Source organism: Callorhinchus milii, unplaced genomic scaffold, assembly GCF_018977255.1.
Source record: "Callorhinchus milii isolate IMCB2004 unplaced genomic scaffold, IMCB_Cmil_1.0 Scaffold6, whole genome shotgun sequence".
Classification (NCBI taxonomy): domain Eukaryota; kingdom Metazoa; phylum Chordata; class Chondrichthyes; order Chimaeriformes; family Callorhinchidae; genus Callorhinchus; species Callorhinchus milii.
The window spans coordinates 24,766,860-24,781,473 of record NW_024704747.1 but is presented as its reverse complement, the minus strand read 5'-3'; the positions used below and the strand labels follow the sequence as shown (position 1 = coordinate 24,781,473).

The window sequence follows — 14,614 nt, the reverse complement described above, 5'->3', positions numbered from 1 at the left end:
AATAATCCCCACTGTGAGCCTATGAGCGAAGAAACAACTTTTTGTCATAAAACAAAATGTGTTTGCAAGTTTGTCATCACAAAAATTAGATTAGGAGGAGCTCTCTAGACAACACCACAACATGCAGTGATGAAGACATCGATTCAGTTAACCTTAAAATAATAAGATATTTCCAAAAAGTATCATTGGGAGCTTTCTTATAAGTAATAAGTGGTGACAATGATACAGGATTAAATTGTAACATTTAGAATCCACATGAATATGATTTAAAGCAAATTAGTTCAGCTCCTCTGTGATGTATTACTCGTGTCAGCAAGGAGAATAATGAGAACTGCAGGCCGAAAGTTACTGAATTATCTCAAATTCCATCAATAAAAACGTGTATCTTTTCAATGCAGAGTTTTACTGGCAACTTACAGCGCTCTGGGACGCCACGTGAAGGGCGCTATATAAATGCAAGTCGTTTTTGTTTGCAGAACACAAAGAAAATCGTGCAAGAATATATGGTAAGGCGAGATACTGTTTGTAAGAAAATTCTGACTTGTAGAATTCTTTGGGAGAAGCCGGTGGAATCTCCAGGATTTTTTTTAAAAAGAAAAGGCCAATTGGTTAGCAGTGATAGGAATACTCGCGCAGTAAATTATTGAACGGATGACGTTGAATGTGAGCAGTTAGGCTAACAGTAAAAACAAATTGGAAGACATTTTAGTGGAGGGTATTTCCAGAAATGCTCAGTTAATTCATTTCTTCTCATTTGTGCCCTCAATATATGTACTGCCACTGCTACAGTTCCAAAGTGACGGAGCGAGCGATAGTCCAATAACCGGATGGCAAAATAATTACAGCAGACGAAGGGAATGAGGACCTGGTGTGATAGCTCAGTTCCCACGATGGACCCGAGTTCTGAGGTCATTTCCCAAACCTACTTTCGCAAGGTCTCAGTTCCCTCACTCGTGTGAGGTTCAGCATTCAGTCAGGGTGTGCGACGGAGTGTTGCACAACAGTACATGGGGCAGCATACAGGAAAGGATACCTCTCAGCTGCTGATGACCACTCAGTGAGCTGCACATCAGAGAAGTTTGTCCTTCAGACTATTCAGTGTGTCAGAGCTTGTAAAGCAGCAGCTCTTTGGAGGGAAGTAAGTTTGAGAGGTCCACTTCCACACCCATTTTCACCCATGGTCTCTCTGCTCCCCTCATATACACACCCAGGATCTATACTTTATAATTCCCTAGGATTATATTTGAAAAAAAAATCCCATTTGTCATCAATGCCGACAAAATATAGTCAAATTCACTTTACAGTACGTACTGTGAAGCGCTTTGAGACATCACGAAGACGTGATAAGGCACTATATCAAATGCAAGGATTATTATTATTATTATTATGCCCTTCGAAGGACCAAACTTTTGAAGTCAGTTTTATACTGTTTCGTGAAAGGTGATGTGCAGAGTTTTGAGAAGATGATGAATAATCTGTAGAACATTTCTGTGCCGTAAAACAAAACTAAAGGTCCAGAATCAGACACTAATGACAGATGATGCACATTTGTGCTGTAATCACGCTTGGCTTATATTGCACCAAAATACAGTGTTTAGTTCAAGCAAGTTTATTTCCAATGAAACCCACTGCAGCTTTGTCGAGGGAATGTTACCATCACTCTACCTACATCTGCCATCACTGTGTTGCTGTGCTGACTTCTACTGACTTACTCAATCCAGATGACCTGATATTTGTGACCGCTTCAGTTTGTTTTTCTTTACTTTGTATATGAAGCAGGGAGAAAACTGTAAAGTAGGACACAAAGTACTGAAGGGAATTCTCCCGAGGCAAGTAGGATGTAAGTTCACCTTCCATACCCAACAGGAGCTTGAATGCTCTAAAGATAAGTTAGAGACGTCACACGCACAAAAATCTAAAAGGAGCTATAGAGCTGTCGTATTGCTGCACGACCCAAACACAATACAAAATAACTTAATAACATAAATTAAACATAAGACATAAGAACAAGCAGCAAATAAAAATGACAACTTGGCTAAGCTATCAGCAGGAAGCCAATGCTTATGAAACCACAAAATAGTCGTCAGTAAATTTAAAGTGTAGTGGAGAAACTGACTGATAAAAAAAGTAGAAATCTATCGCAAGGCATTCTAAACTGAGCGATATAATAATGATAAGTAATAATAATCCTTGCATTTGCTATAGCAACTTATCACGTTGTTGCGATGTCTCAACGTGCTTCACAGGATATACCGGAAAGTGAATTGACTGTATTTTGTTAGACGAAACTCAGCAGCCAGTTTGCACACGGTAATGTCCCACAAACAACTGTGGAGTGAGTAACCGATTTTTTTATATATGGGGGATTTGTTGATCAGGACGCAGGGAGAGACTCCCTTCTCGTTTTGAATAATGGCGTGGAATCTTTAACATCCACCTAAACAGGTAGAAAGGTCCCCAATTTAATGTCTCAACCGAAGGGTGGCACCTCTGGCAATGCAACACACTGTATTTGAGTGTCATCTTAGATGATGTGAATTCCAAGTCCCAATGTGGAGGCTTGAACCTACAACCTTCTGACTCAGAGGCAAGAGTGCTATCACTGCGCCAGGCTGACACTCACAGCCGTGTAGTAAATGTGGGACAGAAGTTTCACATTCTAAGTAAGCTTTACACCACATTTGCTAAACTACAGTTAAAAATGTTCTCCAACAGTGGCACCATCTTAGACTTCACCTTTACATCCTGCTGTGTTCTTCTGTTATTCTATTTGAGATGTCTGGAAGACGTGAAAAGCGCAATATCAAATGCAAGGATTATTATTATTATTATTATTACTTTTCAGCTACCACAGTTGGGTTTTACACAGCAAGAATAATCAATGCAGAAATTGGTGCAATGGTAAAAGGACACTGTTCAGGGACATGAAAGAGCTATCCATCATTTTTATCATAACATCATCAGATGACGATAAATAGGATTTACAACATCGGTTATGACAAGCATGTTTGCTTGCGAGCATTTTTTACAAAGTTCTTTGTAAATAAAAATGTGGGACATAGAACTGAGAATAAACTAAGGGAAAGGCATAAGCCCACATCATAAAACCAATATCCATCAGATGTTAAACAGCATAGTTACTGATAAGAGTCATAGATGTAATACTGAAATAATGCAGTTCATTGGTACTGTACTGCAATAATCAATAATTATATTATCTTTACAAATGTAATTATAATGGCTTAGTCTGAATCTTGCAAATATCTAGCACATTGCAGGATGTATCATCATCAAATATACATCTCACTATGATAAGGTGAAAGCAATTCCACACAAAAACGAGGTAACCCTAATTTACACAGAAGTCCACTGTTTTTTGTTTGTGCTTGGATTACATTTCTTTTTGGCATTCAAGTCTACACCATTTTAACATTCCTCACATGCGTGTAGAGAGCAGTATGCATAAAGGAACAGTCAACGGCATATGGCATGTTTACATTCCAAAACTGCTGCTGCGGAGTTTGCAATGTGGCAAGATGCCTGAGTGAGGAGTCATTTGGGTGGTTCAAAGAATGGGACGCAATATTTTAAGTTCCGCACATTCATTGGACTTCAATGTCAGAAATTATTTCTGAATGCTCACTCGACGAGCTCTTTGAATAACATGCCCTAGAACGTCCCGAGGAGGGATCTGACTGCAGTGGAGCCAAATCAGACCGTTTCTGAAACCACTTCCGGGGAATCATTTCCAGATATTGAATCAATAATGCCTGATAATGATATGACTGCAGCAGCAGCAACAAAAATAACAACTTGCATCCAGTGGATCCAGTTCAAGATCCCAGTCCTCACCTACAAAGCCCTCCATGGCCTCGCCCCACCCTACCTCTGCGACCTCCTAACACCCTACCAACCCGCTCAGCCGGCTCTGGTCTGCTCCATGTACCCCAACCCACCCGCCCCACCATAGGCAGGAGAGCCTTCAGCCACTCTGCCCCCAACCTCTGGAATTCCATCCCCCAATCACTCCGCCTCACCTCCTCCTTAGCCTCCTTCAAGTCCCGCCTCAAAACCCTCCTCTTTGACCGTGCCATCCGCCAACCCCCCTTCCCCTCCCTTCTCCCCCCCTGACCCCAGCTCGGGTCTGAAATGCTGTACACTGTCCAGCGCCTTGGGACGTCCTCCCGACGTGAAAGACGCTATACAAATGTAATCTTGCTGTTGTTTATATAATATCCTTTTACCCAAGGTAGCGCTTTGGAGAACTTAAATCATAAGAGGCTGAGCATCAGTGGCAGCTGTAGGTTTCACAAGGCCATCTGAGCTTTTATAGCAACATGTATTGATCCCAGGTGGCAGCTAAGAGTTTACAAGCCACTTTCTTAGATAAGTTAGATACAAGTGATGGTACCTTATCAAGCCTCTCGCAATACTGGTTTGATACAAACTGGGTTAAAGACATTCATAATTCAATGGTTTTTGAGATGAGAGGGAATTCACCGGCATGTGATGGATGTCACACACAGCACAGATTCCCTGCCCATCCCAAACTACAAAACACTGTTCCAAATAACATTATAGGATGCAAATGTGTGGCAGGGCGAAACCTTGGGCAAGTTTCCTTACTCCACACGCCAAATAATAATCCCTCCAAAACCAAAAACAATAATAAATTGGTCATTTTCAATCTACGACTGTTTGTGGGACATTGCTGTGCGCAATTGGCTGCCGCGTTCGCCCACAAATATACAGTCAATTCACTTTACAGTGTGTTCTGTGAAGCGCTTTGGGACATCCTTCCGCAGTGAAAAGCGCTATATCAAATGCAAGGATTAATATTATTATTATTATTATTATTTTGAAGGGGTCTTCTTTGCTTTCGATATCCTGTTGCTGCATGGCCTGTTCAACAGCTGAGATCAGTTGGAGGAGGGGGCTGGTATTCTTCACGTTACAATAATAATAATCCTTGCATTTGATATAGCGCCTTATCACGTCGTCGAGACGTCTCAAAGCGCTTCGCAGAACATACTGTGAAGCGAATTGACTGTATTTTGTGGGCGAAACACGGCAGCCAATTGCGCACAGTGAATCTCTAGTCGAAAAAAGTAGTGGAAGAATCTCAATTTCCGTGGTGAGTAGAGTGTAGATAATAATCACCTTGCCATTTCACCTTGCAGTTATTCTTGAATCATAGGACAGAAGGGGGTGAAAGAACAGAGAAAGTTTTGCCAGCAGATTTGACGTGAATACTGACGTCAGAACTAATAATAGACCGCCTGAACGTCTTTTACCCGATGCCAGCCTCATGCCCTGGCGAAAGGAAGCCCGATAGAGCTCAGAGGATAAGCAGCTACTGAGATTTCCAGTGCTGCATATTGCTGCTGGGAAGGTGCTGGTTCCTGACAGTTACAGAGATATGATGTGGGAATCCCAATTTACAAACACTGTTCTGCTTCACTTCAGTACAGGAAAGAAAAACCCACCCAATTTCAGTTTGCTCTGCAAAGGAAGTTCATAAACCTTGCATTCGATGTAGCCTCCGACCTCACTGAAACAACTCCGAGCACTTCACGGAATTTTGTTTGAACTGTAGTGATAGTGTATTTGCATTCAAACACAGAGAACAAGTGCTCCGCAAACACCTTTTTTTAAAAAAAATTCCTTCTCTTTTAAGTAGTGCAATGGGATCTCTAACGCCCACCTGAACCAACAAGACAGGATTTAGTTGAACATCTCATCTGACAATACACCAATCACTTAGATCAGTCAGCCTGGATTAGGAGTTCAAAGTCCCAAAGTGGGGTTTGCCCCTGTGTAAAACAACGTAACTTGCTTTTATTTAATGTTATTAAAGAAAATCGTACAAAAGGATCTTTAAGTAACATTTTTTGAAAAAAAAGTCACTTCGAAAGCTCTCGGGCCTTGAGAGCTTCCTCCACATTGCTGCGGGAAGCGAGCTCAGTATGATTCACATCTGCTCAGGCTACGTGAATTATACTGGAGCCCCACTTCTGACAACACCTCAAGGAAGTAATTTGATTTCAGGAGCAGTGCAATTTCTACCCCACAGAATAAACGCTTCTTTGCTGAATAAATGCTACTCGGGTCCAAATCCCTGACTGTCCAGTGCCTTGGGATGTCCTCCTGACATGAAAGGCGCTGTATAAATGTAATTTGTTGTTCTTCTTCTTCTGACCTCTGCTTCTTTTGCAGAAATCAATCATCGTAGAGTTTGATTTCTCTTTCTCTTCCCCCCATCCGAGCTTGAGCAAACTCCTTTTCCTTCAACCCTTAACACAACCACCAACAATGAAGCGTATTTGGAGATTAAGTCGTACAGGCAATGGCAGGCAGCCCTGTCCATCAATGATAATGGTATTAGAATCAGGACAAAATACAAAAGCAGCAAGATAAATAATAATCCTTCATTTGAGTCTGTGACTTATCACATCATCAGAAATTTTCAAGGCACTTCACCAGATTTACAAGTATTGGAAGTCACTGCATATTTGCAATACTCCACAATTTAGGATAATACAAATTAATGTTGATCTGTTAGCAATACAAATCTTCTTACTATTGGGTTGTTTTATTTATATCACCGGGAGGGAATTACGTTTTGGTACAATTTTATGGATCAGATGGTACCTGTGTTCAAACATTGCAGTTTTAGTTTTCAACCCTGTCACACCCCAGTCACATTCTCCTAAGTAATTATTAAGCACAGAGCAGTGTTATGTTCCTTGCAGTTCACTGTTAATTCACATGACCACATCGCAAATGTAAATCTTCAATGCAAATGCAGTGCAAAATATTTCTTTACACAGAAGGCAGAGACCAGTAGAAATCGATTATCAAAGGATGGTGGAGGCTAGGACCTTGGACTCATTTAAGAAACAATTTCATACTGCAAATGGGAAGGCAGTAGATTACATGGGCCAAATGGATTTCTTAATCCAAACCTCTCTTGTAATGGATCAGCTGAATAGAACATTCCAGTTGCTTTCATCAGCCATGTCACCCAATGCTGCAAAAATCATCATTTGCTTTCCACTGGCACTGTTCAAACTGTCCAGCATCTTTCTTTATGAAAACATTGTCATACAAACAGAAAACATTGATGTGTCGGGAAATGCTACAACGGAAGTCACGTTATCTCAGCCTTCAGGTGACAAACCTCTGAAGCTTCAGTCTCACTGTTTGTGATCCCATTTGAATCCAATCATTAATCTCTGGAAAGTGTGGCGCTTGTCATCTTCAAGTAATTAACTGGAGACGTTCACATAATAATCTTTCTGTGAGTACATCTTTAACATGGAGCACATGTCATATTACCCACTGTCAGATGTGAGAATCCAATGTACAATGTGAAAAACAAAATACATGAAAGTGCCTGGAATGTACTCTCGGGATTCTGATGCTGAGTTGTCAGAAGTGCTGTCCTTTGGATGAGGCACTAAATTGATGTCCCATCTGATGCTCAGGTGGTCATTAAAGATCCTATGGTGCTATTCAAAAAGAAAAGGGAGTTTCTCTTGGCGTCCTGGCCAACAATCCTTCAGATAAAATGTGTCATTGGTGTCGTGGATGTTTATGGGACATTACGGTGCACAAATTTACTTCTGAGTTAACCTACAACGAGACAATCACTACTCGTAGTAGAAAATGTTATGAAGCTCTTTGAGACAATTGTTTATATTTATTTAACAACAAAACCAAAGAGTACTGCAAAATTGTAGCAAGCAGGGAATAAAAAATATAGATTTGTGCAGTGCAGCAACAGAGATCAGCATGAGTTATCATTCCGGTCGCTTAAACACTTCCATTATGTAAATTCCTGGTGGCTCTCTCCAACCTCTGTCACATTGTTTGGCAAAATCTGATTCACTGCAAATAGCTAAATAAGACTATCACAAACTAAAAGTGCAGCTAAATTATTTATTACAAGATCCATGGTAAAGAACTTGAAACTATACTTAATATTAGGAAAACAAATGTACATGTGGTGAGTTTTCTAACTGTGTGTAAACGTACAACTTTGAATGGAAATGTAAGCTATTTACATACAGGAATACACTGTAACTCAACACAACATTTTAAATGTTCTGAAATGTGAAGCTTTTGCGATTTTCAAGTAACGAGGTTTTGCTTCAAACGTTTACGAATATGATGTGATTTTGTGAAAATTACAGATCAATTTTATCAAAAGGCACCATTCAAGAGCAGCTTACTTCCAGGTTCCAGTTCAAATTACGAGTCGATAGGTTTCAACTAACATTTTCCCACCCTCATTCCCAACTGCAAACTGAAGGTGTATTTATGCCAAATCACTATTTCATGAAAGAGTAGCTTGACTGTTCAGATCTTGGGTATATCAATGAGTCTTTGAAACATCCTGACTTCGTTTTCTACACAACTCGGGTATCAGAAAAATCTTTGAATAATCCTTTGACAACTAAAGTACTATTTTCAATAGGTACTTTTTTAAAAAATAGAGAGGAAATGGCATCCAACGAGTCTGGGATATTTATAGTTGGGACTTTGAACTGGTAAAAAATCTCATTAACACTTGCCAAATACTAGGATTGCAGGAACATCTCCGGTCTCAGAGCTAAAAACGTTTATGGAAGCAATTACCTTGTTGATTTTTGAAAAAAAACATTTACCACTGCCCCTAAGCTGTGGCGATGCTGAAGAGGTACAATTTGAATAAGGTTTCCTAAGCTACAAAAGGAGAAGCAATTCACCCAGATTCTAGCTCCTGAAGATCACGAGAAGCCCTTCTATGAAGTCTGTGCTGAGGTCAGTACGAGACTCAGCTACAACTCCTCCTCCACAGTCAAATAGTCTATTAAAAGGAAGGCCATTGGGAGTTGTACTGCAGTGCTGCACCTGCGTAAATCACCACCTGCATTTCTGCATCTGTAAAGTACCTGATACACGGGACACATACAACAGAGTGGAACAACAATTAGTTCCCTGCGTTAAACAACCGAGGTTCCTGTTCATGAACCCTATCCTCCGCTGGAAGGTGGAGGGGTATAATAATCAGCTGTATTGACCCATGCAGACTCTTAGCTGACACTCACTGTTACTGGCTGCATTGTCGGAGGTGTCATCCTGAAGAAATGACATGTTACAGTCAGATCAAGTCTATATCTCCTTTAAGTTGGATGATAAAGATCCCATGACATTTATACCAAAAATTTCTTTACTATATCCTTGCCGGCAATGCACGATAAAATATAAATGGCCGGCACACATGAGAGGTCATTCAGGCATAACACATGACTAATGCGTTCCTGCAACCATATTCCAACAGACGGGAAGAAAAGACGTCACAGCGAAGAAAGCACTGTTGGGGGGCGGGGGGAAGTTACTGTAGGAATGCTCTTTGTCAGGCATAATGTTCACTCACCCCTTCTCTCTGCATTTCGTTGACTAACAATCTACTACTGTACAATTATACCTACCAGGAGAGCTCATTAGCACCTTCTATATTGATCCTTCTCACTGACATAAATAGCACACTAAAAATGTATTAAGTCCTATTCTAGTTTAGCAGCCTTAGTTGCAGGTTATCGAGTATGCTAGCCTGTGCCTCAAATTCTTCAGCTCAATGCTAGAGTTGAATTATCACCTCACTGTATGATTTCAATCGTCATTCAAATCATGCATTTGCTCTCAATAATTTAGTGTAACGTGTTTTGATCAATTTAGCTTACAAACAGATATTCTGGGCAAAAACATGCAAAAATTCCAATCACAGTGATTTATAACAGAGAGAAACAATGCACAGTCCGGGCCTAATTCGAAAAAAATACAAAACCTGAGTTATTATCACTTTACTGGGAACATGGTTTATGTTGGGTAGAATGAAGTCTCCTAGGAAGGGAATGATAGCAGTCATGAATTGCTTGTTCCTCAATCAGAAAGAATGATGAAGTATCGGGGGTGTAAGGCAGAAAGGCACATAGCATCACACGAAGAGTGGTACAATCTCATCTCCTACCCAAACAGTAAGCGCTCCAGGACCCTAGCAAGCTGTTGTTGAACCATATTCACATTAAGCACAAAAGGATACACCGTCTTAAAGTTGTACACGAAAACCTTTGTTGCCTTGAGCATGTAAACGACTGAACACATTCAGAACAATAAGAATCCAGTAAATAAATTTAAATGTTGGTGAGTAGCTTAATTTGCTGCGTACAAATTGACTTCACAAAATACAGTCAGTCCACTTTACAGCGTAATTCTGTGAACTGCTTTGAGACATGCTCCTGACGCGAAGGTGACAGTAAGCAATGATGCTTTGGACGGCGAAATCTACACACGTTGAAGCCAATCAGTGAGTCTGGTCACAGGATTGACAACACATCGACAAAGCACTTTCCTGACAGCCCCTTCTTACATTCTTCAAAAATAGACATTCATTTTCAAATGCATTCCTTGCTCACAAAAAGAATGATCCATTCTCCCTGAAGATAATAATGATCCTTGCATTTGATAAGGTGCCTTATTATGTCGTTGAGATGTCTCAAAGCGCTTCGCAGAATCTTTTGGAAAATGGATTGATGAGTATTTTGTGGGCAAATCGCCTACAGATAATGATCACTTATTGGAAAGGAGGGGTCAGTAGACTAGAATATAGCAATACACATATTTACCTACTGCAATACCGCAGTCACACCAGTGAAGTCCATGGATCAACAGTCCTGGGAATGAGAGGGCAACCCACCCACACACCAAAAGCATTCTTGAAAGATCAGGAAATCTTTCTCGGTACTTGGATTGTTTCAAGTACGACATTTCTCCCACAAGGAAAAACGTAAAACCCTTTAACGTGATGAAAAAGCTCCCAAAATAGTTGAGATTTAATTGCTGCTAGGTTTCAGAAATGGAATAAAGGTCAGTTAAAGTAATCATATCATCCGTTTTCTATTTTAATTAAAAATTAAGTGAACTCTAATTAAGTTGGAAATACAGGTACAGTATTTCCAGAAACAAAATTGCTCATTAGCCTTTTTTGCAGAGAAAGAGGTTTTAAATCGACAGATGTTACTTTAGAGGCAAAAACGTGACACCAACAAATATGGGGCAAATTCAGTCAAGCACTAATTGCTTGCTTCCAGTACAGAGTCAGTGTTTAAATTAAAGTCAGGCAAAGAAACACTTCACTCAAGGTTTTATAACAGAGCTTGTTCCGAGAATCAGCTTCTTTTCGCGCTCGGTTGCAAAGTTATTTAAATTGCACTCTAGTCTCCTCCAAATTTTCTCGTGGGGTTGACAATGTTGACTCAGTTGGCACTTTCACATTTTTACTTCGCTCGCTCAGTACGACAACTGCAGTATCGTTTTCCCAACTGGTGATTTGCAGAGGCCACAGTTTTTGTACCTCCTCGCTTCCCCCAATCCATCCCATCCCTCCATTTGTTAATTCAATAGCACCAATTTCATTTGACAGTCAAAAATTGCTCACAGTGAGCAGTTGTCGTATGACAAGATAAAGAATTTCTTGAAAGCATACACTACATCTCGAATGTGGTGCTGCTCCCCTTTTATTGTTGTAATGATGTTTCAGCAAAAATATTCATATACTCTGCTTTCTAACCCAGTCAAACGAGCGTAATATTTCTGAATGGTATAGATCTGCTGATCAGATAACAAATAAAAGGAAGGCACTCAGATGAATTTTAAAAACTTAAAGCAATTTACACCAATTGGGTGCATGTGTCAAACTTTCTCCTGGTGATTGTACACATAAGATCACAGGAGATGTTTGAATGAAAAGGCCCTTGAGCTCATTTGATCCTTTCCTTCCTGAATACCTGCCCGATTGTCCTCCCGTTACAGCATTATTCTTCAGTCTCTAACCTGTGCTAGTCATCTTGAATAAGCACCTAATGGATGTGTAATACTTCACATAGGAAGGTAGGGAGAAAATGCACAGCAAGTGAAATCATCCTGTTCTTGGGTAGGTCTGAGTGGTTTAATTTACAAGCTGGAACAAGTCACTAATGATATATGGCACAGGGCAGGTTCAGAGAAGCTGGAGAAAATAACTTTAAAAGGAAGTAATAATAGAATAATAATAATAATAATCCATTGCATTTGCAGAAAAAAATATATTCAAATCCATTTCAATCAAATATGTAATCAGGCTGGAAAGCTATTCATTGCACTTTTTTTTACCTCTTACCCAATAATGCTGCATTTAGACCGGAATGTCTGATATAAACCCAAAGAGGATTACAAATAAAATGTGACTTAAGCTATTGACAGAAAAAAAATATTTTTGTAAAAGGCAGAAAGAAATCATTTCTTAGTTACTGTCTCTGGGTATCAGGACCGTAATCAACAACACTCTCACACACTTTCTTTTATGAAATTCATTAAAAATTAGGAAAAGGGGATAGTTTCAGGGGCAGCAGAGGAGCTTGTTATAAATGGGTTACAGGATAATATCTCATTCTGAAAAACACGTCAATGAATAGCATCAATTCAGCTTCAAAAATAGCTTCAGGGTGACAAGAGCTACATCATAAATTCTGACATGCTAAGTTGTCAAATTAAAAAAATATATATAATTCATCGTTTTTTTGCCCAAATCTCTCCCCCCAATTAATGTCACCAACCTAAATAGGTGCGACCAACGCAACACACATGTAAGTTGCTATTCTATTTCCTTTTCTAACCGATGTAAATCCAATCCACCTCCTTACTGATTTATTTAAGAACCGACAGTCTGGTGACTTTGACAGGTAACAAGCAATCAAATGAAAGGAAACATTTGCTAGTCATTTCATCACAGAGGTCGCAGTTCTGGACTGCTATAAGGGAAATAAAAGCTGCTAATTGATTACCTGATAAGATACTTAATATATGCCAAGTGGCACAGTGGAGCCACAGAAATATTGCATGTAACAGACACTTGGAATGTATTTCTTTTAAGCACATTACACAGCCAAGTGATGTAGGTCACACAATCTGTGTCATAACGATGTACCTTATTTAACAGTTCAGTACATCACAGTTCCTGTGGGCTTTAGGAACTGTATCCTAAACATTTTTAAACTATTTCAGCTATTAACCTTTTTTGTTTCCTAAAAAAAAACTTCTAAACATCTGGTTGCTTTTAGAGTCGGATTAATTAAAAGCAACTTCTCTGTCCACTAATTTGATATCCATCAATAAAATCAATTCGATTTTTTAAAAAAAAACACACATTAAAGCTAAAGAGACACATCCTGCTTTGCAAAGTTGCATTAAGTCCCTGGTTTAAAAATACACTTAACACACAGAGAGAGAGAGAGAGAGAGAGAGACAGACAGACACACCATCAAGAAATAAGAGAAGCAAATAATAATAATACATGTATATATAAATACCTTGCCCTCCATGCACTTGGCAGCTCCAATGCTAAAACAAATAACCCACCCTTATAAAATTGTAAAATATCCACCCACCACACACACACACACACATAAAAAAAAAACTTGCAAGAAATCCAAAAGCAACCCAGAACTGGGGACAAGAAAACTTCTGCAAAGCCTCGCACCTTGTGTGATCCCATCTGAGACTTAAAATGATCCTCTTCCAGGACAGAACCTCAGCAGCCTCTGCCTCTCTCTCTCCCCCCTCCCTCTCTCTCTCTCCCCCATCCCACACCACCACCCCCAGTCACTGACTGATTTCACGTTGGAGACCACTTCTCTGTTACCTTGAGCTTCAGCTGCTGCTGTTACAGTGTGTGGGGCTGTGGGTGACAAAGGAGCTGCAGCAGCAATCAGTGAGGGAGTGAGTCTGGCACAGCCTGAGCTGCAGCTGCTCCTCTCTCAGTATCTTGTCTGTCTGTGTGTCTGTGTGTCTGTCTGTCTGCAATCCACCAGCCCAGCCACACACACACACAGAGAACGCCTGCGTACTGTCGACCTGCCTTGCCCACTTCTTTACCTGCAAAAGATACTTGCTCCCTTCCCACACCAGCCCCGCACCTGCAGCCTCAGCTCAGCTCTCAGGCTGCGGTCCTCAGGGTTCAATTAAGGACGTCAATGAACGGCGAGGACGAAAGTAGGACCGATGGTCCATCCAGTTCGCCTCCCGCCATCCCGACCGCCGCGTGCGCGTGTTGTGTTTGTTAGTTAGGGCACATATCTGTCAGGTCGGCGTATATCTCGAGACGCCGCGAAGACGTGATAAGGCGCTAAATCAAACGCGAGGATTATGATTATTATTAGCATTATTATTTGTTAGGTCAGCGTGTCAAAGGATACGGGGCAAGGGTGGGTAATTGGAGTTGAGGCACAGATCAGCCACGATCTTATAAAAGCATAGAATTTTACAGCACAGAAGGAGGCCATTCGGCCCATTGTGCCTGGGTTGGCTCTTTGAAAGAGCCACCTTCGGAGTCGTGTAGCTCAGTGGTTTGAGCACTCGCCTCGCAAGCGAGAGACCTGGGTTCGATTCCTGGCAGGGCGAAACCTTGGGCAAGTTTCCTTACTCCACATGGCTGACAATAATCCATCAAGAAAAAAATAATAATAAAATTGGTCAATCCAATCCACGACTTGTTTGTGGGACGCTGCTGTGCGCAATTGGCTGCCGTGTTTCG

General features: G+C 40.6%; 1 protein-coding gene across 5 annotated transcripts in view; it reads right to left on the bottom strand.

Annotated features, from left to right (window-relative positions):
- Nucleotides 1-13,775, bottom strand: part of znf385b (zinc finger protein 385B) — a 143,137-nt gene extending 129,362 nt beyond the window's left edge. For 3 of the 5 annotated variants that reach the window (XM_042336501.1, XM_042336503.1, XM_042336504.1), the window contains exon 1: nucleotides 13,392-13,478. The gene's annotated coding sequence lies outside the window, so the exon portion shown is untranslated. Of the gene's footprint in view, nucleotides 1-13,391; nucleotides 13,479-13,561; nucleotides 13,662-13,723 lie in introns of those variants that run through there. The other 2 variants (XM_007890091.2, XM_007890090.2) reach the window with 2 other exon arrangements.
- Between the last annotated feature and the right edge of the window lie 839 nt (nucleotides 13,776-14,614).